This window comes from Sapajus apella, unplaced genomic scaffold (assembly GCF_009761245.1).
Source record: "Sapajus apella isolate SASKATOON/1434 unplaced genomic scaffold, GSC_monkey_1.0 scaffold15, whole genome shotgun sequence".
NCBI classification, from domain to species: domain Eukaryota; kingdom Metazoa; phylum Chordata; class Mammalia; order Primates; family Cebidae; genus Sapajus; species Sapajus apella.
Window position 1 is genome coordinate 11110707 of NW_022436955.1, and position 23293 is coordinate 11133999.

Genomic DNA, 23293 nt, shown 5'->3' on the forward strand with positions numbered 1-23293 from the left:
CAGCAGCCCTCAGTCCTGAGGCCCCCATAAGAGGCCCACTGGTAGAGCTGGGCTGCCCACCTGGATCAAAAGCATAGCCTGTGATGAGGGGAAAGAGGAAGTGAACGCTGGCTGACCAGGTCCTGGGAAAGTGCAGATGGGGGTGACTTAGCCAGCATGAGCTCACAGCTCAGTACACAGGAGAGGGCAGGGCTTGAGCAAGAAATGGAAGATGGAAAAATATCATCATCCCAGCCAGGGGTCCACTGGGGTTGTCACTGAGAATCCCTGCTCTCCTATGCTGGGAAGGGTCAGACCCCTGACTCTGTGCTCTGCAGAGTCCTGAGGCCAGAGCCTAGTATTAAGCTCTAGCCAGGGTGTGAGGATTGGAACGGGACAGAAGCTGGAATGAGGGCACTGTGAGCACAGCCAGCTGAATACCAGGAAGGCCAGGAGAAAAGGTATAGATCTTCAGGCCTTTGCCCATCACGTCTATCTGGTTCAGAGCAGCATGGATCATCCCCAGGACAGCTACTTGACCCCTCTCCATCAGTGGCTTGAAGGCAGGCTGGATGGCCTCCTACACCCAGGCTTGTGCTCAGTGTAGGAGGTTCTCCCTGCCCTCTACCATCTCATCTTGTCCTCCCACCTCTATATCTCTCCCGATCCCTTCTGCCTCACAGGGGCCTCCCACAGGTTCCCCACCCCCTACCCTGCTGTCATGTGGGTCAGGGAGGCATGTGTTCCTGCTGTCTGAGACTGAGGACAGTTGGGAGTCCCCTACCCCAGGTGATGGGCGGTTGATGATACCATCACGAATCAAAGTTATCAGTGCAGAGAAAGCCTGTGCCCAGCCTCTGAGGGAACAGATGGAAGGGGGCCTCCAAGGCCTGTGACACAGAGAAGTGCCCCATCAGCTAAGTCCATTGAGGCCACAGCCATGCCTTGGCCATCATTTCTGAGACTCTGCCCAGAGAAAACCGATTGGCGCACACTGCAAAACAGGGACCAGGCTGAAGTAGTCCATGATACAATTTATTGTGTTGGCAATCGATGGAGTCTTCCCCCTACTCCCCTCCTTTCCTCTTGCCCTCTCCCAACCTTACCTTTCTTCCTGTCTCCCACTCTTCTTCCTCATGTATTCCAAGCTGCCGAGAACCAAAAAAAGAAGAAAGAAAAAAAAGGCATATTTGTGAAGGCAAAGTAGCAGATGGGTGGGCATGTGGGAAAAGGACTGCTGCTTTGTCCTGCCCACAGAGCGGGGGTGCCTTCCTTGTATGTTTCTGTGCCTGGTATGTGGGTACAATTTGCTGAACCCCGGACATATGACATGATCCTCCTTTCCCTCCATACCCCCCTCCCCACCCCAGACACTCCTAGAGTGTCCCCTTCAGGCCATCCATGTCCCATAGACAGAAGCTCTTGCCTTGGTTGCCAGGCCTGGCTTTTCTGGGCCTGGGTGATACAGGAGGGTGAGTTTGGGAAGGACTCCAGTGCCTCAAAGAACTGCTGCTAATGAAGCACAATCTATCATTTAGAAAATAAGACTGGCATTGGTCTGTGAGAAAGGGGTCTCATTTCAGAAACTTGCAGTCGGGTAATGGCCACTAATTCTGAGTTTAATGTCAAGGGTCAAGACTCACTTGCCTCCAGATACACACAGGGCATATAGACACTCACTGAATGCTGACGGAGAGCAGCTGAATAAGCAGCTGAATAGCTATATGAGACACCTAGGTTTCTAGCTGTGTCCTCTTAATCTTACAACCTTCGCCTCCTTCTCCTCAGGCATGTCTTAAACATCACCCCACAGGGTTCCATTCTAGGACCTTTCCTCCTCTCTCAAAACAAACCCCTAGATGACCTCCCCATCCCACTGGCTTCCATCCACATGCTGAGGCTGCATGCCAATCCTTCATGTGGTTCTCACCTTGCTTCCAGACCTCTACATCCAGTTGCTGACTGGACACTTCCTTTTGAACATCTGGGGCATTTCAAACTCAACAGGCTCAAAACCAGACTCAACATCTTCTCAAAACTTGTTTCTCCTCCAATAGCTCTTGGGATTACCAACTACCCACATAACCAAGCCATGCAACTAAGCCTCATCCTTATTGTTTCCTCTGTCCCCACATCCCAGCCATCAGAATCCTCCCAATTAAATGCCCTAAATATCTCTTTTCTGTTTTTCTTTTTGATACAGAGTCTTGTGCTGTTGCCCAGGCTGGAGTGCAGTGGCACGATCCTGGCTCACTGCAACTTCTGCTTCCTGGGTTCAAGCAATTCTTGTGCCTCAGCCTACGGAGTTGCTGGGATTATAGGCACCTGCCACCACGCCCACCTAATTTTTTTTTTTTTTTCTGAGATGGAGTCTCGCTCTGTTGCCAGGCTGGAGTGTAGTGCCGGAATCTCGGCTCACTGCAATCTCTGCCTCCTGGGTTCAAGCGATTCCCCTGCCTCAGCCTCCCAAGTAGCTGGGACTACAGATGCATGCCACCACGCCTGGTTAATTTTTGTATTTTCAGTAGAGATGGAGTTTCACCATGTTGACCAGATGGTTTTGAACTCCTGACCTTGTGATCTGCCAACCTCAGCCTCCCGAAGTGCTGGGATTACTGGCATGAGCCACAGCACCTGGCCTAATTTTTGTATTTTTAGTAGATGTGAGCCACCATCTCAAGCCCATACATTTCTTTAGGGAGCTGCACATCCACCTGCTCTTGTCACAGGAGCCTGCGATTTCCCTTCTATAAGACTAATCACACCTCATTGCAACTGTTAATTTAGTTTGTACCCTCTGGAACACACATTCATAATATATGCTGACAATTTTACTGGGTAACGGGTACCACCCAGGTTTGTGGTGGGTGCTTTCCCTCTAGAACTTGGTCCAAGTGTTTTGTTTTTGAGACGGGGTCTTGCTCTGTTGCCCTGGCTGGAGTGCAGTGGTAGTATCACAGCTTATCATAACCCTGAACTCCTGGGCTCAAGGGATCCTCCTGCCTCAGCCTACCAAGTAGCTGGGACTACAGGCACACACTACTATGCCCTGCTAAAGAGGTGGTCTTGTACGTTGCCCAGGCTGGTCTCAAATTCTTGACCTCAAGTGATACTTCTACCTTGGCCTTCTAAAGTGCTGGAATCACAGGTATGAGGCATCACATCCAGCCCTTTTTAAAAAAAATAACAGCTCTTTTTGAGATTTAGTCCACATACCAGGCAATCCAACCATTTCAAGTGTACAATTCGGCCAGGAACAGTGGCTCATGCCTGTAATTCCAGCACTTTGGGAGGCTAAGGCAGGTGGATCATCAAGACCAGCCTGGTGAAACCCCATGTTGTCTCTACTAAAAAAATACAAAAATCAGCTGGGCATGGTAGCAGACAGTTGTAATTTCAGCTACCTGGGAGGCTGAGGCAGGAAAATCTCTTGAACCCAGGAGGCAGAGGTTGCAGTGAGCTGAGATCATGCCATTGCACTCTAGCCTGCACAACAGAGTGAGACTCCATCTAAAAAAAATAAATAGGCCAGGTGTGGTGGCTCAAGTCTGTCTGTAATCACAATACTTTGGGAGGCTGAGGCAGGTGGATCATCTGAGGTTGGGAATTCAAGACCAACCTGACCAACATGGAGAAACCCCATCTCTACTAAAAATTAAAAAAATTAGCTAGGCGTGGGAGCGCATGCCTGTAATCCTAGCTACTCAGGAGGCTGAGGCAGGAGAATCGCTTGAACTCGGGAGGCAGAAATCATGGTGAGCTGTTATCACGCCCTTGCATTCCCGCCTGGGCAACAACAGCGAAACTCCAGCTCTAAATAAATAAATAAATAAAGTGTACAATTCAGTGGCTTTTAGTATATTCAGAATTGCACAGCCGTCACCACAATTTCAGAACATTTTCATCAACGCAAAAAGAAACCTGCACCCCTTAGCATCCTTATGTTTCCACATTCTCCTCCCTACCCCCAGGCAACCACTAATGTACTTTCTGTCTCTATAGATTTGCCTATTCTGGATATGTCTTACAAATTAAATCAGGTTAGGGCTTTCCAACTTACCCAGTTCTAAGATTCACCTGAGAACTTCCTTAGAGATTCCGATTCAGCAGGTCTGGCATGGGGCCAGCCAATTCTGTATTTGTTCAGGCTGCATCTGCCTTTGCTATCTATCCCTAGCACCCAAGGCCAGATATACAGTTAAGTGGTCCAGAAATATCTTTTGATGAATACCTCGAAAACCTGTCTCTAGCTCTGGTCTCCCTTAAATCCTCCTCCCCAACTGATAGCCTTGTCTTATCTCAAAAGTAACCTGAAAAGTACTTTGAGTGTGAAAGTACCATATGTTCAGTATGGAAGAAGTCTGGAAACTCAAAAACACTCTCCCACCGGGCGCAGTGGCTCACGCCTGTAATCCCAGCACTTTGGGAGGCCAAGGCGAGTGGATCACGAGGTCAAGAGATCGAGACCATCCTGGTCAACATGGTGAAACCCCGTCTCTACTAAAAATACAAAAAATCAGCTGGGCATGGTGGCGCGTGCCTGTAATCCCAGCTACTCAGGAGGCTGAGGCAGGAGAATTGCCTGAACCCAGGAGGCGGAGGTTGCGGTGAGCCGAGATCGCGCCATTGCACTCCAGCCTGGGTAACAAGAGTGAAACTCTGTCTCAAAAAAAAAAAAAACACTCTCCCTAGTCCCCCCATGGGGCATAGCACTTTAGAATGCACTTTCACCACCAGGATCCCAATTAAGGAATGGAATAGCAGCCTAAGCAGGGGACAACAGAGGGAGGGAGGACTGAGGTCCGACTGGTGGAGGAAGCAAGCAAGGTAAATCCGCAGCAGCCAGAGGGGGCAGTTAGAGATGAGGCTGAGGAGGTTAGCAAGGGCTTGGTCATGGGGGACCTTGTGAAGTAACTGATGAGTTTGGAATTTATCCAAGGTACTGGGGAGCCATCCATGGGCTTGAAGCAGGGGGATTTTGTGATCACATGTGTGCTTTGGAAGGGTCACTCTGGCAGCTGTGAGAGGGAGGAGGCAGGAAGCAGAGGGGAGTCTGCAGCTACCATTAGAAGCAGCAAGAACCTGGGCGCAGTGGCTCACACTTGTCATCCCAGCACTTTGGGAGGCTGAAGCAGGTGGAACGCTTGAGCTCAGGAGTTCGAGACCAGCTTGGGCAACATGGCAAAACACCATCTCTACAAAAAATACAAAAATTAGCCGGGCATGGTGGCGTGTGCCTGTAAGCATCAGAAACTGAGGAGGCTGAGGCAGGAAGATAACCTGAGCACAGGAGGTCGAGGCTGCGTGAACCTTGACTGCACCACTGCACTATAGCCTGGGCAACAGAATAAGACCCCATCTCAAAAAAAAGCAAGAGTAGCCTGGGCCACAGTGGGTATAGGCTGGAAGCAGAGGCTTGAAAGTCGTCCTTGCTTTAGCATGGAGTTTCATATTACTACTGTGATGTCCAGTAACCGCTCCATTCCTCCCACACCTGTAGCCTATACCTTTACACTTGCCTGTTCATCTTTGACTTTTACCCACTAATACTCATGAGGTTTAGTCTGATATCTCCACACTAATGTAAAACAAAATAGAAAGCACTCGAGGACTAGGTACATCCTTAATCTATCTCTTAATCTATTACCTAGCCTAGAGCACAGACCTGGGTCCTGAGGAGGGCATACTTATAGATTAATAAGTCATCACCTAAATATATCTGCTCTCTGCCTGAGAGCCTGAAGTTTCCACAACTAAAGTCCTTCCTGGCTAGGTGCGGTGGCTCACGCCTATAATCCTAGCCCTTTGGTAGGCCGAGGTGGGTGGATCACCTGAGGTCAGGAGTTCGAGACCAGCCTGGCCAACATGGTGAAACTCCATCTTTATAAAGAAAAAAAATAATAATAATAAAAATTAAAAAAAAAAATAAAATAAAAAATAAAGTCCTTCCTAACCTGGGCAACATAGTGAGACCTTGTCTCTATAAATAACAATTTTTAAAATTAGCCAGGCATGTGGCATGTGCCTGTAGTCCTAGCTACTCAGAAGGATTGCTTGAGCTGAGGAGTTAAGGCTGCAGTAAGCTATGATCACACCATTGAACTGCAGCTTGGGCGACAGAGTGAGATCCCATCTCTCTTTCCTTTTTACCCACTGGCTGCATAGAGTTTCTCACTCTGTCAGAGAACATGTCTATTTTTATAGGAATCTCTGGAGATGATGGTGGAGTCACCAGGCTAAGGTGTAGTGGCATGATCTTGGCTCACTGCAACCTCTGCCTCCCGGGTTCAAGCGATTCTTGTGCCTCAGCCTCCCAAGTAGCTGGGATTACAGGCACTCACCACCACAACCAGCTAATTTTTGTATTTTAATAGAGACAGGGTTTCACCACGTTGGCCAGGATGGTTGTCTATTTCCTGAGCTCGTGATCCACCTGCCTCGGCCTCCGAAAGTGCTGGGATTACAGGCATGAGCCATTGTGCCCAGCCCCTATCTCAAAAAAAAAAAAAAAAGCCCTTATTTTGGGTTAAGGCAGTACCATCCAACTTGTGTTGGGATCGAAACCTTTCTCCCCCGGAAACAAATCACATAAAATTTGGAGAATTGGCAGAGTCATGGAGCAAGGAGGCCCAGAGACCCCTGAAAGACCTCCCTTGCCCTTCCAAGGTAGCCCCAAGGCTAAAGCATCATCTCCAGAGATTCCTATAAAAATAGACATGTTGGCCGGGCGCGGTGGCTCAAGCCTGTAATCCCAGCACTTTGGGAGGCCGAGGCGGGTGGATCACAAGGTCGGGAGTTTGGGACCAGCCTGGCCAAGATGTTGAAACCCCATCTCTACTAAAAATACAAAAATTAGCTGGGCGTGGTGGCAAGTGCCTGTAATCCCAGCTACTCAGGAGGCTGAGGCAGGAGAATCGCTTGGACCTGGGAGGCGGAGGTTGCAGTGAGCCAAGATTGTACCATTGCACTCCAGCCTGGGTGACCAGAGTGAGACTCTGTCTCAAAAAAAAAAAAAAAAAGACATGTTCTCTAATAGAGTGAGAAACTCTATGCAGCCAATGTGTAAAAAGGAAGGAGAGGGTAGGGCTGAAGACCTGGTACAGCAGTCCACCATTTTTTTTTTTTTTTTTTTTTTTTTTTGGGGAGGGGTTTTAGTCTTTTGCCCAGGGTGGGGTGCAGTTGTACAATCTCAGCTCACCTAAACCTCCACCTCCTGGGTTCAAGCGATTCTCCTGCCTCAGTCTCCTGAGTAGCTGGAATTAAAGTGTGTGCTGCCACGCCCCACTATTTTTCGTATTTTCAGTAGAGATGTGGTTTCACTATGTTGGTCAGGCTGGTCTCAAACTCCTGAACTCATGGTCTGCCTACCTCAGCCTCCCAAAGTGCTGGGATTACAGGTGTAAGCGACCGCGCCGGGCCACAGTCTCCCATTTTTTATGTTCCATGCCCTCTGGTAGATGTCTGAAATCAAGGATAGACTCAAACCCTACATATAGTATGCTTTTTCAATCTGATAACCAAGATGGCTGGAGATGGCTACTAAGTAGCTAACAGGTAGGTAGTGTATACAGCATGGGTATGCTGGACAATGCAATGAGTCACATTCCAGGCAGTATGCCACAGGATGTTGTGAGATTTCATCACTCTACTCAGAATGGCGTGCAATTCAAAACATAAATCGTTTATTTCTGGAATTTTCCATTTAGTATTTTCAGACTGCAGTTGACCACGGGGAACCAATAGCAGAAAACAGCAGAAAGTGAAGCTGCGAACAAGGGCAGGGGGGACTACTGTACTCATTCTGATTTTGCCAACAAGTTGCCAGACATCCTTGGGCAAGTCACTTCATTTCTGAATTTAGGAGAAAACTGCCTGCCTCATCAAATGGAGCTGTGAACATCACTTGAAAAGGAAGACATGAAGGTGTTTTGCAAAATGAAAAACAGAGACGGATTATAAAGAGTGGTCCATGCATGTTTAGAAAATGCAGATAAGAACACAGAAAACAAAATTAATCGACTTCTAAAACGTGAGATGTAGGTCTAGGAACAGGATATAGGTCTAGTATACTTTAGAGAGCAGTCATTTGCGCTGAGAGGTAAAAAAATAAATATGGCTGGCTGGGTGCAGTGGCTCACGCCTGCAATCCCAGCACTTTGGGAGGCCAAGGTGGGCAGATCATGAGGTCAAGAGATGGAGACCATCCTAGCTAACACAGTGAAACTCCATCTCTACTAAAATCACAAAAAAATTAGCTGGGTGTGGTCACACCCTGCTGTAGTCCCAGCTACTCAGGATGCTGAGGCAGGAGAATCACCTGAACCCAAGAAGCAGAGATTGCAGTGAGCCAAGATCACACCACTACACTCCAGCCTGAGCAACAGAGCAAGACTCCATCTCAAAATAAATAAATGAATAGGCCAGGTGCCATGACTCACACCTGTAATCCCAGCACTTTGAGAGGCCAAGATGGGTGGATCACCTAAGGTCAGGAGTTTGACACCAGCCTGACCAACATGGAGAAACCCCATATCTACTAAAAATACAAAATCCCAGCTTCTTGGGAGGCTAAGGCAGGAGAATTGCTTGAACCCAGGAGACGGAGGTTACGGTGAGTCAAGATCACACCATTGCACTCCAGCCTGGGCAACAAGGGAGAAACTCCATCTCATAAATAAATAAATAAATAAATAAGGCTTTCACAGGAGTCTGAAGAAAGCAGACAGTAATAAGGAAAAAAATTCCTACAATCTAGGCAGGAGATGGTATGGAAGGATGAATCTTTAAAATGTTAGAAGAGGGCCAGGCGTGGTGGCTCATGCCTGTAATCCCAGCACTTTGGAGGGCCAAGACAGGTGGATCACCTGTCAGGAGTTCGAGACCAGTCTGACCAACATGGAGATACCCCATCTCTACTAAGAATACAAAAAAATTAGCCAGGCATGGTGGCATATGCCTGTAGTCCCAGCTACTCAGGAGGCTGAGGCAGAAGAATCACTTGAACCCAGGAGGCAGAGGTTGTAGTAAACCAAGCCTGGGCAACAAGAGGGAAACTCTTGTCTTAAAATTAACAAAAAGAAGAGACCAGGCTTGGTGACTCATGCCCGCAATCCTAGCACCTTGGGAGGCCAAGGTGGGCAGATCACGAGGTCAGGAGTTCAAGACTAGCCTGGCCAACATGGTAAAAACCCATCTCTACTAAAAATAAAAAATTAGCCGGGAGTGGTGGTATGTGCCTCTAATCCCAGCTACTCAGGAGATTCAGGCAGGAGAATTGCTTGAACCTGGAAGGCAGATGTTGCAGTGAGCCAAGATCATGCTACTACACTCCAGCAAGGGTGACAGAACAAGACTCTGTCTCAGGGAAAAATTAAAATAAAACGTTAGAAGAAAGTGGTTAGCCTTGTTGGTTGATGTTGGTGGACAATGAAAGCTTTCCAAATGTCTTTAAAGGTTTAGCATCACTACTCTACACCCTCGTCCAATGATGTAAGATGACTCGCTGTCCCCCAAATACTCCTGTAGACTTTTATGCCTTTGACCATGGCTCTTCACTTTACGTCTTCGTGTCACTTGTTAATGCTTTGTTAGTCCTTTAGACCCAGCTGAAATGAGATACTCCTGGAGTGATTTACTCCTTTAGCTGTGAGCTCATTTCTTTCCACTATAACAATTATTCCATTAATTTTGTTTGTTTGTTTTTTGAGACGGAGTCTCACTCTGTCATCCATGCTGGAGCGCAGTGGCAAATTTTCCGCTCACTGCAACCTTCCACTCTGTGGTTCAAGTGATTCTCCTGCCTCAGCCTCCCAAGTAGCTGGGATTACAGGCACATGCCACCATACCCAGCTAATTTTTGTATTTTCAGCAAAGACGGGGTTTCAATGGGGTTTTACCATGTTGGCCAGGATGGTCTCAATCTCCTGACCTTGTGATCCACCTGCCTCGGCCTCCAAAGTGCTGGGATTACAGGTGTGAGTCACCACGCCCAGCCTGTTTGTTTTAACCAGTTTTACTAGTTAAATTTTGAGTCTAAGGGCAGGAAACACATCATGAGTCATCTTTGTATCTCCAGTGCCTAGAACAGGAAGCTGCACACAAGCAGGTATTCAATAATTATTTGCTGAACTGAATCATGTCTCACACATGTTCTCAGTAGGTATAGAGAAAACAGGAGTGTTCACATGTAACTATAGGCCGGACCCCAAAGAGCGCAGGAAGATTCCTGCTCATTGTTTCTTAGAAAATCAATACACCTCCCCTTCATTGGTTGATTATCTTGATTAAAGAGGTTTCTTTTTTAAAAAAAAAACATGTAAATGATCACAATTATTTCAAGCTTTACAGGCGGTAATAATAGGAGCCAAGGAAGATCTCGGAAATACAACTGTTCTGAGAATCATAAGATAATAACATTGCTTGATCTAATTAACTGCTCATCAAATCTTTCTAGTAATTTGGCCTCCTAGGATGCTCTCCTATAGGGGATCAATATGCCTTCTGCCAGCATGAGGACTCTGGTCCACTTGCCAGTTGGTAACAGCATTCTGCCTATCAAGCAAGCTCCTATGTACCTGACAAGTCCCCAAGGAAGAAATCTGCTCTTAGGGTACAAACCACATCGGGTTTCTGGTCCTGCATGTGAGGGTCAGGGTTAGATCTTAATTTGAGAGGGAGTTGACAGAGTCACCCAGGCTGGAGTGCAGTGGTGTGATCTTGTCTCACCACAACCTCCACCTCCCAGGTTCAAGCGATTCTCCTGCCTCAGCCTCCCAAATAGCTGGGACTACAGGCGTGCGCCACCATGCTCAGCTAATTTTTCTATTTTTAGTAGAGACGGGGTTTCACCCTGTTGGCCAGGATGGTCTCCATCTCTTGACCTCGTGATCCACCCACCTCGGCCTCCCAAAGTGCTGGGATTACAGGCATGAGCCACTGCGCCCGGCCAGTTTACTCTCAAAGATAAAGAAGGTAGGGTCAAGTGTGGTGGCTTACACCCATAATCTTATGGCCAACTTTGGATGGCCAAGACAGGAGAATTGCTTGAGCCCAGAAGTTTGAGACCAGCCTGGCCAACATAGTAAGACCTCATCTCCACAAAAAGAAAAAAAAAAAAAAAAAAAAAAAGGGAAGATGATTTGAGGTAAAATCTTAAGATAAAGTGAAATAATTAGCTTATTAATGTTACTAGAAAGAAAAGCTAAAGTTTAAATGCAAGTCAGCTTTTACATTTTTATTTATTTTTGAGACGTCTTGCTCTGTCACTCAGGCTGGAGTGCAGTGGCACAATCAGGGCTCACTGCAGCTTCAACCTTCTGGGCTCAAGTGATCCTCCTGCCTCGGCCTTCCAAAGTGCTGGGATTAATTACAGGTGTGAGCCACTGCATCTGCCCTATTTTATTTTTTTGAGACAGGGTCTTGCTTCATCACCCAGGCTGGAGTACAGTAGCACAAACATGGGTCCCTGTAACCTCAATCTCCTGGGCTCAAGTGATCCTCTCACCTTAGCCTCCCAAGTAGCTGGGACCACAGTCATGCGTCACCCACACTCAGCTAATTTTTAAATTTTTTGTAGAGACAGGGTCTCCCTATGTGCACATCAGCTTTGTTGTTTCTAGTACGTAAGTTCCTAAGTATAACAGGAGCTATTTGTGGTGAGGGGCTGAGGATAATGCAAAATGCAAATATTCCAGAGGCATCTGTTTGGTAATTTTCCTCTAAGTTTGCCTTTTCTTTATGCTTGAGTCCTAATGTGCACATAAGAGGCAAATGGGATAACTTGGTTTCTAGAAAAAGAAGGGTCACGTGTAAATTTTTCAAATACTTCACACATTTCTAGAATAGTATCTAATGGTATAAGTAACTGGGATTAGAAATGAGAAAACTTGGGTCCTGGTATTGGGAGCTATACTATCCCTTTTCTTCATGTCTCTACACAAGCAGATGAACGTTGGAGAAAAACCAACACACTGCACCAACTGATTTACCTTTAAAGTTGTGATCACAAACCTCAGATGAGTACCCATTGCCACCAAGGCAGTACTATTAAGGACTTGCCTTCCCTCTCCCCTGAATTTGCATCTGTTTTCACCTTTGTTGCCCTTATCATGAGTGGAAGCATCCCTGTCCCTCTCCAAGTACAACCCTACCTGTTTCCTTATCATGGATTTCACTCCTATATGAGTCAAGCAAGCCCTCTCTCTCCTATATCATCCATCTTTCTTCCCCACAGGTGCATAAACACGCTCTGGGAAGCCTACCATCATTTATTTATTTATTTATCAGATGGAGTTGCTTACTCTGTTGCCCAGGCTGGAGTGCAGCGGCATAATCTTGGCTCACTACAACTTCTGCCTCCCAGGTTCAAGTGATCCTCCTGCCTCAGCTTCCTAAGTAGCTGGGATCACAGGGATGCACCACCACACCCAGCTAATTGTTGTATTTTTACTAGAGACAGGGCCAGGCATGGTGGTTAATGCCTATAATCCTAGCACTTTGGAAGGCCCAGGCAGGTGGATCACGAGGTCAAGAGATCGAGATCATCCTGGTCAACTTGGTGAAACCCCGTCTCTACTAAAAATACAAAAATTAGCTGGGTATGGTGGCACACACCTGTAGTGTGGGAGGCTGAGGCAAGACAATTGCTTGAACCTGGGAGGTGAGTGAGCCGAGATCATGCCACTACACTCCAACCTGGACACAGAGAGAGACTCTGTCTAAAAAGGAAAAAAAAAAAAAAAAAAAAAAAAGTGACAGGGTTTCAACATACTGTCCAGGCTGGTCTTGAACTCCTGATCTCAGGTGATCCACCTGTAATCCCTCCCTAAGTGTTGGGATTGCAGGTGTGAGCCACCACAACTGGCCTCTGCCATCTTTTAAAACATCTCTTCCAGGCCAGGCGCGGTGGCTCAAGCCTGTAATCCCAGCACTTTGGGAGGCCGAGGCGGGTGGATCACGAGGTCAAGAGATCGAGACCATCCTGGCCAACATGGTGAAACCCCGTCTCTACTAAAAATACAAAAAATGAGCTGGGCGTGGTGGTGCGTGCCTGTAATCCCAGCTACTCAGGAGGCTGAGGCAGGAGAATTGCCTGAACCCGGGAGGCGGAGGTTGCGGTGAGCCGAGATCGCGCCATTGCACTCCAGCCTGGGTAACATGAGTGAAACTCCGTCTCAAAAAACAAAAACAAAAACAAAACAAAACAAAAAAAATCTCTTCCTTCTATATTCCCAAACTTCTTTGGTCCCTTTACAGCAAAACCTCTCTCAAAGTGCATACATGTGCTGTCTCCATTTCCTCACTTTCTTGGTCACTCTTCAACCCATTCCAGTCAGGTCCACCTCCCTGATTTGATTTACCCACAGGAATCAAGCCAAAGCCATCAGTGAATTCTCCAGTGACCTGCAAGATGACCAATCCAATAGCCACATCTCTGGCCCAAGTTTACCAGGCTGTACAGCTGATGCCTCCTAACTGAAACCTTCTCTTCCCAGGGATTCCAGAACTCAGCACTAGATTTCGTGACTTCTTAGATGCTCCCTTTCAGATTCCTTCTCCATTACCTTCCCAATATTGGAGTGCCCCAGGATTTGACCATGGAATTTCTCTTTACTCTTTCCTTGAAGCCAAGCCAGGGGTCATAAACTGACAGCTCATCTGTGTGGTTTAATCAGCTCATGAAGTTTAAAAACGTCTGATTTAGTTGCTAACATCTAAAAACTCCGGAGATTTGACATTTTTTTTTTTTTTTGAGACGGAGTTTCGCTCTTGTTACCCAGGCTGGAGTGCAATGGCGCAATCTCCGCTCACCGCAACCTCCGCCTCCCGGGTTCAGGCAATTCTCCTGCCTCAGCCTCCTGAGTAGCTGGGATTACAGGCACGCGCCACCATGCCCAGCTAATTTTTTGTAGTTTTAGTAGAGACGGGGTTTCACCTTGTTGACCAGGATGGTCTCGATCTCTTGACCTCGTGATCCACCCGCCTCGGCCTCCCAAAGTGCTGGGATTACAGGCGTGAGCCACCGCGCCCGGCCTGGAGATTTGACATTTTAAAAAATACAGATTTTTGATACCTTTAAGAAAAAACACAACAAAACAAAACCAAAAAAATCCCCAGAATATCTGTTATTGGGCCAGCATTCTCACAACCGAACAGTCAGCTGAATGGCGCGGAAGCTGCTCCCTAGACGCTGAGTCCATTTGATATCTAAGAGAAGAGCCATATACCCTATAAGTACCAAAAGGCTCTCTTCCCAGAGCCACCAGCACCTTAAAGTCAGTTCTTGGTCAACTTGACTGAAGGTTAGGAAGGGTCCGCAGGCGCCTCCTGGGGAGGGGTGGGACTGAAGGCCTCCACCCACAGAGAACAGCTGTCCCGCAAAGACAAGAAATGCACGTTTCCCCAGAATTACACAGCGCTAAATACAGAATCCTTTCGGCAAAAGGTGACTGCTATGATCGTGTTAAAGCATCAAGTCTGGTCTTTTCGCTGCCTCTCCGGGCTGAGGTGGCCTGGGGACACCAATAGGAGGCCCTCCCCCTCTTCTCTTGCGCCCGCTTTTAGGTGGCCCTCTTCTAGGGCGGAGAGATCACCAAAAGCCGCCGAGCAAGGACAGCCCCTTCCAGTGGTCGCTCGCGCGGGAACCGACCCGGCCTTACTCGGTGCCTGGCAGCAGTGAGACGTTCAGAGGGCGGGTCGGGCCTGGCTGGGGCGGAGACTGGGCGGGGCCGGGCTCGGGCCCGGGCCCGGAAGCCTTCTCATCCCCACGGACCGGCCCCGCGCGCGCTTCCTCCAGCCACCCCTACTTTTTCAACCCTCTGCGGGTTCAGGGGGCCAGAGACAGTAACTGGGGAATCAGGTCAAGCGGGCTGGATCCAGCACCTCCCAGGGGCAGCGGCCTCCGCCAGGAAGCCCCACCCAGAAAGAGCCGGGACGCCGCGGCGCCAGCAGAACCCACGCGCGACCCGGCGAGGGCGCGGAAGGGCGCGTGCGGCGTGACGACGCGACTCGCGGCGCGTCCCGTGACGCCATCGCGCCCGCTTTTGAAAGTTGGCGCCCGGGGCCGCCTCCCATGCTGCCCTGCGCCAACCCCTCCCCTCACCTATCCTCCCCCGCCCTCCACTCGCCGCCCTGCCGGCCCCCCCACCCGTCCCTTCCCTTATCAGCACCCGCGGCCCCGGCAGCGCCGACGCAGGCGCACTGCACCGCGCCGCCGCCATTTTGTGTCCGAGCCTGTGGAGCGATTAAACCGTGCGCGGTGCTGCTTCTTTAGCGGCAGCGGCGGCGGCGGTAGCCGGTGCGGACGCGCGGAGCTGGCCGGAGACGCCGGGTGGCCGGAGCCGTGGAGCGGCGGCGGAGCGGGCGCTGCGGGGGGTGTGGCGCGGAGGTAAGGGGGCCCGGGGTGGAGGAGGTTTCGCGGGCCGCCTCTAGGTGTCACGATGGGGCCGCTCCGGTCGGCGCTGGCTGCAGCCCGGCGCCAGCGCCGCCGCCGGGGGGTGTTTGTCTCCCTCTACCGTCCCTGCTGCGGCGCGGCTGCCGCCATTGCCCGTCGCCGCCGTGGCCCCGCCGTCCCCCCACCCCCACGCCCGCCCGCTAGGCCTCCCTCCTGGCAGCGCGCTAGGCCTCGGGCGGCGGCGGCGGCGGCAGAGGCCCGCGCGCTCGGCGACTCCATTTTCCTTCCTTTGTCTCTGCCCTCGAGGCCGGCTCTTGGCCGGCCGATTGCCGGGCCGCGGCCCGCCCTCTGTCCTGTGTCCTCCGCCCCTCCCGCGGCGGGTGGCCCCAGCTGAAACGCTATCTCCGCGGCCGGGCTTCGGCGCCCGCCTAGCTCAAGCGTTCGGACCCACTGCCGCAGCGCGCGCAGCCAGGTCCCGGTACCCTACTGGGTGCCGGGCCCTGGCCGTCGCGTGTCGGGTTGCCCCTCCTCCAGTCCGCCCCGTCCCCGGAACCTACCCGGCCGCTCTGCGTGCCTTCCCAGCTGCTTGGCTGCTCGGCGGTCGCTCCCAGTCCGCGCGTCGCCGCCGCTGGTCTCCGTCTCCGCCGAGTGGCGCAGGCGGCGCTGCAGCGGCTGCGAGCAGAGGGACCCCAGAGCTGCCGAGAGCTCCCTCTGCAAGGCTGGCTGAGCTGCTGGCACCTCTACGCCGCCTGAGCGGGCGGGGGGACGCGCGCTCGCCTTCCCTGCTGGGCCCCGTTGCGCCCCCAAACTTGTGCTCGGGCTGTCGGCAGGACCCGACCGATGCGGGCCCCCCACGGTGGGCGGAAAAGATGCAAGTTCCGAACCAAGTAGTTTTTGTCCAGTGTGGCTCGGACTCCCCAGCCACTTGAAGTGATAGCAGCCTGACTTTGTGCGCTCAGAGATCTCAAAGGGACCGAAACTTAATTTCAGTCTGATCTTAAGTGACGTGACAAATTTCTGAACTTGGGAGTATGGGCTAAGTCGGTTCAGGAGACTCTTGAGTTTCCCTCCCGCTTTTAAAATGCCCTAACGCTAACTTAGTACCTGATGCTCTAAGGCTAGGCAAAGACGGTTCTGCCCCAGGATTGTGCAAGCCGATCTAAAGCGCCAGTAGGGCAGAATGAATTTATTCTTGATTCGACTGGTAATTTGCCCATACGATGAAATATGAGGGTTGATGTTGTAATTGAATCCTGGGTCACTCGCTGCAGATGGTTTATAAATATCTACGCCTAATGTAACTGCTCTTTAGTAGGAGACTTCCTGTAGCCCCGAGTTCAGCATTAAGTAAACATTCGCATACGTAATCTTCGTACTTTGAGTTTGGATCAACTAGGAAAGTTAAAATTCCAGGTCTGCATAGGTGGGAAAGGAAGTTAAACAGGGCATGTATTTAAATTTACTTGTTCCTTAAGTTTTCTTTCTTCACTAAAAAAAGCTTCTTGTTGAATTGCGGGAGTCTTGTTTTTCCTTAAATATTCTAGTGCCTTAATATAGTTCAGTGCAGCAGTCGATATATTAGTTCGGGTTGTTTTGGAGAGAAGAAAGTCTGGGTTAACATTTTTTTAGTTACTTGGTGTATTCTCAGGAGTTTTTGGTAAAAGAAAAGAAAAAAAAATTTTTAAGGAAGGAAGCTATGTTCAGTTTATGAAGAAATTAAACAGCCTGGTCCTAAGCAAAGTTGTTCAGTCCACTATGTAATCTCAATCTGTAGCTCCTCACTGCAGTCTTCGCAGGCACGCACGCTTTCTACGTATCCTTTTGGACCCTGCAAAATGTTCCTTCTACCCCTCTTCCACACTGAGTAACTAAATGCAGTAGCGTTGAAAGTTAGGTTTGGGAATAGAATCACCTTTAATTATCTAATATATTAGTCCAATTGTGTAATTTGCATTCTTTTGTGATTTTGTTTTCTTTTTGAAATTGTGGTTAAGTGGCATGTTTTATTTATTAAAATAAGCTCGCCGGGCGCGGTGGCTCAAGCCTGTAATCCCAGCACTTTGGGAGGCCGAGGCGGGTGGATCACGAGGTCAAGAGATCGAGACCATCCTGGTCAACATGGTGAAACCCCGTTTCTACTAAAACTACAAAAAATTAGCTGGGCATGGTGGCGCGTGCCTGTAATCCCAGCTACTCAGGAGGCTGAGGCAGGAGAATTGCCTGAACCCAGGAGGCGGAGGTTGCGGTGAGCCGAGATCGCGCCATTGCACTCCAGCCTGGGTATCAAGAGCGAAACTCCGTCTCAAAAAAAAAATAAATAAATAAATAAATAAAATAAGCTCAACATGAGTTAAAAATTAAAATACAGCAGGTGTGTAATGGAGCCAGGAGTAAAGCTTGTTTTCCCGGATTAGTACTGTACTCTATAGACCATAGTTTGCTTCTTGGTATGGTTGTTTCATATGCAGTCACCGGCTTCTTGGGCTTATAAGTCATTTACGGTGTTTTATTGGAAGAGACTTTTCTACACAGTTGCTATCCTTTGAGATTCCTATATGCCAGGAATCATAAATTGTTTTGTTTTTATTAGAAAACTAAATCTACAGAGATAATAAATTGAGGATGAATTGATATGTTAGGGTAACGCAAAGGACTTTTTTTTTTTTTTTTTTTTTTTTTTTTTTTGAGACGGAGTGTTTCTCTATCCCCCAGGCTGGAGTGTAGTGGTGCCATCCTGGCCACTGAAACCGCGGCTTCCGGGGCTCAAGCGATTCTCCTGTCTCCACTTCCCAAGTAGCAGGAATTACAGGCACGTACCACCACGCCTGGCTAATTTTTTGTATTTTTAGTAGACTGGGTTTCATGATGTTGGCTAGGCTAGTCTCGAACTCCTGAGGACTCAGGTGATTTTCCCCACCCCCTCCAGAGTGTTGGGATTACAGGTGTGAGCCACTGCACCTGGCCAAGACTTCTTTTTTTTTTTTTTTTTTTTTTTTTGAAGCGAAGTTTTACCCATGTTACCCAGGCTGGAGTGCAATGGCGCGATCTCGGCTCACCGCAACCTCCGCCTCCTGGGTTCAGGCAATTCTCCTGCCTCGGCCTCCTGACTAGCTGGGATTACAGGCACGCACCACCATGCCCAGCTAATTTTTTGTATTTTTAGTAGAGACGGGGTTTCACCATGTTGACCAGGATGGTCTTGATCTCTTGACCTCGTGATCCACCCGCCTCGGCCTCCCAAAGTGCTGGGATTACAGGCATGAGCCACCGCGCCCGGCCAGAACTTCTTATTTAAAACAAGAATGTTTGCCTCCATAAAAAAATAGTGCCTGTTTGAGAGTAGTTGTAAAGGTTTACTTTAGGGGGATCCATTCAACCTATGTAAGAATTTAGGTGAAGTTGTCCTTAAGATGCATTCAAATTCTAAAAGTTTTAGGAGTTTATTTTAAAGTATACACACAAATGAGGGCACACCTGGGATTTCTGAATGGCTTGCGAGGGGAGCGGGGGGAGGCTGTTCCTTGGTGGAAGCCACTTGTGGCTGACTTAAGGCCCTGGGGAGGGATCCTGGGCAGAGCCTTGCAGGCTGGTGCCTCCTGGCCTAAGTCACCTCTAGAAACTTTTTTTTTTTTTTTTTTTTTCCTTAGGGATATGGCTGCCCTCACAAGGACTCCACATCATCTACATTATAGACTCCGCCTAATTTTTTTAAGCTAGACCATCTGTCTGCCTAATATACCTGTTTTGGCTCCAGATGACTTCAGACTGTTTTGACAAAAATTAGGTCCCTCTTCAAACAACTCATATGCATTATGATTTAAAAAGAACAATAATGGCAAATAATGTATAACTTTTAAGACCATGGTTCTCAACTGATGTGTAGATTTGTAGTCTGGGCATGGTGGCTTATGCCTGTAATCCCAGCACTTTGGGAGACTGAGGCGGGCAGATCACCTGAGGTCGGGAGTTTGAGACCAGCCTGGCCAACATGGTGAAACTCCATCTTTACTAAAAATATAAAAATTAACTGGGCATGGTGGTGCATGCCTGTAATCCCAACTACTCCAGAGGCTGAGGCAGGAGAATTGCTTGAACCCAGGAAGTGAAGGTTGCAGTGAGTCTAGGTCGTGCCACTGCACTCCAGCCCAGGTGACAGAGTGAGACTCTGTCTCAAAAAAAAAAAAAAAAAAAAGATTTGTCATACAACATTTGTTTTATTGTTGAGGGGTTCTTTGGTTTAGCTTGGTTTGGTTTTTTTTAAGACAGGGTCTTGCTCTTTCACCGAGTGCAGTGGTGTAATCACAGCTCACTGCAGCCTCTACCTCCTGGCTCTAATGATCCTACCACCTCAGCCACTTGGGCAGCTGGGACTAATTTTTTCTAGAGACAGGGTTTTCTCATGTTACATAGACAGGTCTCAAACTCGTGGGCTCAAGCAATCTGTTTGCCTTGGCCTCCCAAAGTGCTGGGATTAGGTATGAGCCATGGTGCCCAGCCCATTTTTTTTTTTTAAGCACCCGTAAACTTTCTGTAGTCTGTTTTCGTATCTTCCCTGTTAGTATCTTTGTGCATTTTCTCAGTGATTTAATATTTGAATGTAAAGGTGTGGCATTGCATATAGACTGTTAACATACAGTCCAAAGGTCAGGGTCAGGACAGTATATTCGTTCACACTTGATCCTTGTTTTTGGTCACTCTTGGGATTTTCAGGGGCAGAAAATTTCATTCCTTTGAGGTATGTTAGTGATGATAATGGACTCCAATACAAAAGAATTGCTTGGACTGCATACGCTAATTACCTATTTGTGTTACAAAAAATTGCTTCTTAACAGAGGAGACTTTAGCTTCATCTAAGAAAGTATTATATCAGTTTCGTGGGGTTTAACTAATTGTGAGATGGATTTCCTCTTAGAAGATATACCTCATATGCAAAATTGTTTGGAAACTCTTTTATTTAAAAAAAAAAAAAAAAAGTATTTTGGCTGGGCGTGATGACTCATGCCTGTAATCCTAGCACTTTGGGAAGCCAGGGCGGGCGGATCACCTGAGGTTGGGAGTTCGAGACCGGCCTGACCAACATGGAGAAACCCCATCTCTGCTAAAAATACAGTTAGCTGGGTGTGGTGGCGCATACCTGTAACCCCAGCGTCTTGGGAGGCTGAGGCAGGAGAGTCGCAGGTTACGGTAAGCTGAGATCATGCTATTGTACTCCAACCTGGGCAACAAGAGTGAAACTGTCTCAAAAAAAAAAAAATGTATTTTGATTGAGGCAGAGTCTTATTCTGTTGCCCACATTGGAGTGCAGTGGCATGATCATAGCTCACTACCGTCTTGAACTCTTGGGCTCAAGCAGTCTTCCTGCCACAGCCTCCCAAGTAGCGGGGACTACAGGTGTATACCACTACGCCCAGCTGATTTTTTAATTTTATGTAGAGATAGCATCCCTATATGTTGCTCAGGCTGGTCTTGAACTCCTGAGCTCAAGCAGGTTTCCTACCTCAGCCTCCTGGAGTGTTGAGATTACAGATGTGAGCCGCCACACCCGGCTTTCTTTTTTTTTTTATTCTTTTTGAGACAGGGTGTCACTCTTGTCCAGGCTGCAGTGCAGTGGTGCTATCATGGTTCATTGCATCCTTGTACCCCACCTCCCCCAAGTGATCCTCCCACCTCAGCATTCCAAGTAGTTGGGACCACAGACACACAACACCATGCCTGGCTAATTTTTTTTTTTTTTTTAAATACGGAGATTCTCTCTATTGCCCAGGCTGGAGTGCAGTGGCATGTTCTGGGCTCACTGCAGCCTGGGCCTCACAGCTAATTTTTGTATTTTTAGTAGAGATGGGGTTTCACCATGTTGGCAGGCTGGTCTGGAACTCCTGATCTCAGCCTCACAAATTTCTGGAATTATAGACATGAGCCACCATGCCTGGACTTTCTTCCCCAACCCCTTCAGGAAGTCTTACTCTGTCACCCAGACTGGAGTGTAGCGGCATGGTCGTGGCTCACTGCAAACTCCGTCTCTTGGGTTCAAACAATTCTCCTGCCTCAGCCTCCTGAGTAGCTGGTATTATAGGCGCGTGCCACCACACCCAGGTAATTTTTGTAGTTTTAGTAGAGACAGGGTTTCACCATGTTGGCCAGGCTAGTCTCCAATCTCTGACCTCATGATCTGCCCACCTTGGCTTTCCAAAGTGCTGGGATTACAGGCATGAACCTAGTTTCTTCAAGAGACAGTCTTGGGCCAGGCTGCCTGGCTAATTTTTATATATTTTGTGGAGACAGGGTTTTACCATGTTGCCCAGGCTGGCTTTGATCTTCTGGGCTCAAGCACTCCTCTACCATGGCCTCCCAAAGTGCTGGGATTACTGGTGTGAGCCATCACACCTGGCCATATTATTTGGAAACTTTTTTTTTTTTTTTTTTTTTTTAAGTTGGTGTTTCACTGTGATGGCCAGGCTGGTCTTGAACATCTGACCTCAGGTGATCCACCCACCTCAGCCTCTGAAAGTGCTAGGATTACAGGTGTGAGCCACCGTGCCCCGCCTATTTGGAAACTCTTAATTCAAATTTAACTCTTTATTTCACTTGGGATTTTCTTTTTTTCTGTAGAGGTAGGTTCCACTCTACCTTTGCTTGAAGTTTGACAGTTTATTTTGTAATTTAGGGTGAAAAAATGCCATCTAACAAAGTATTCCATTATTCGGCTAAAGTATTTCATTGCTGTTTCTAGGACTTTCAAAGGTCAGTGAAAACTCCTCCTGCCAGTTATCTTACTAAACTCAAAAGTAGCCTTTACTTGTGTCATAAACAGACTTAATCAGTAAAACCACCACTACTTACTGAAGATAAGGAAATAAACTGTTAGAGGGCCATTACTGCAGTCATAAGAATTAATTTTTTTGTAGTTTGAGTGTGCAAGCCATTATTTGGTTGCAGTATTGCAATGGAATTTTTTTGTTTGTTTGTTTGTTTGAGACAGGATCTCACTTTGTCAAGCAGGCTGGAGCCTTAGTACTCCTGGGCAAGTCTCCCACCCTAGCTTCCCGAAGTATTAGGATTACTGGTGTGAGCCTTTAGTACTATATTGCTCCCTACAAATCTTTAGTCCTTTGTATATTTAGCAAATGTCTGAAAAAAAAGCGAATGTTTTGCTATTGGCTTGATGGACATTTATGGAATGGCTCAATTAGTGACATGGTATTAACAGGTGTTTTGTTTCTTTCCCAATTTTTTATGTCTTTGGTTTTCCCTCATTTTACTTTTTTTTTTTTTTTTTTTTGAGACGGAGTTTTGCTCTTGTTACCCAGGCTGGAGTGCAATGGCGCGATCTTGGCTCACCGCAACCTCCGCCTCCTGTTTTCAGGCAATTCTTCTGCCTCAGCCTCCTGAGTAGCTGGGATTACAGGCACGCGCCACCATGCCCAGCTAATGTTTTGTATTTTTAGTAGAGACGGGGTTTCACCATGTTGACCAGGATGGTGTCGATCTCTTGACCTCGTGATCCACCCGCCTCGGCCTCCCAAAGTGCTTGGGATCACAGGCATGAACCACTGTGCCTGACAAACACAGTTTTGTTTTGTTTTGTTTTGTTTTGTTTTTTTAAAGAAACTGAGTCTCCATCTGTCGGCAGACTGGAATGCAGTGGCGCATTCTCGGCTCCCTGTAACCTCCCAACTCCCTGGTTCAAGTAATTCTCCTGCCTCAGCCTCCCAGGTAGCTGAGATTACAGGAAAGTGCCACCACACCCAGCTAATTTTTGTATTTTTAGTAGAGGTGAGGTTTCACCATGTTGGCCAGGATGGTCTCTATCTCCTGACCTCGTGATCCTCCTGCCTCAGCCTCCCGAAGTGCTGGGATTACAGGCGTGAGCTACGTACTTTTTTTTTTTTTTTTTTTTTTTTTTTTTTTTTTTTTTTTTTTTTT

The 23293-nt window shown here is 48.1% G+C and overlaps 1 protein-coding gene across 1 annotated transcript in view; it reads left to right on the top strand.

The window, feature by feature from the left end:
- The first annotated feature begins 15051 nt into the window (after positions 1 to 15051).
- Positions 15052 to 23293, top strand: part of CTCF (CCCTC-binding factor) — a 77588-nt gene continuing 69346 nt past the window's right edge. The window contains exon 1 of the mRNA XM_032283736.1: positions 15052 to 15364. The gene's annotated coding sequence lies outside the window, so the exon portion shown is untranslated. The remainder of the gene's footprint in view (positions 15365 to 23293) is intronic.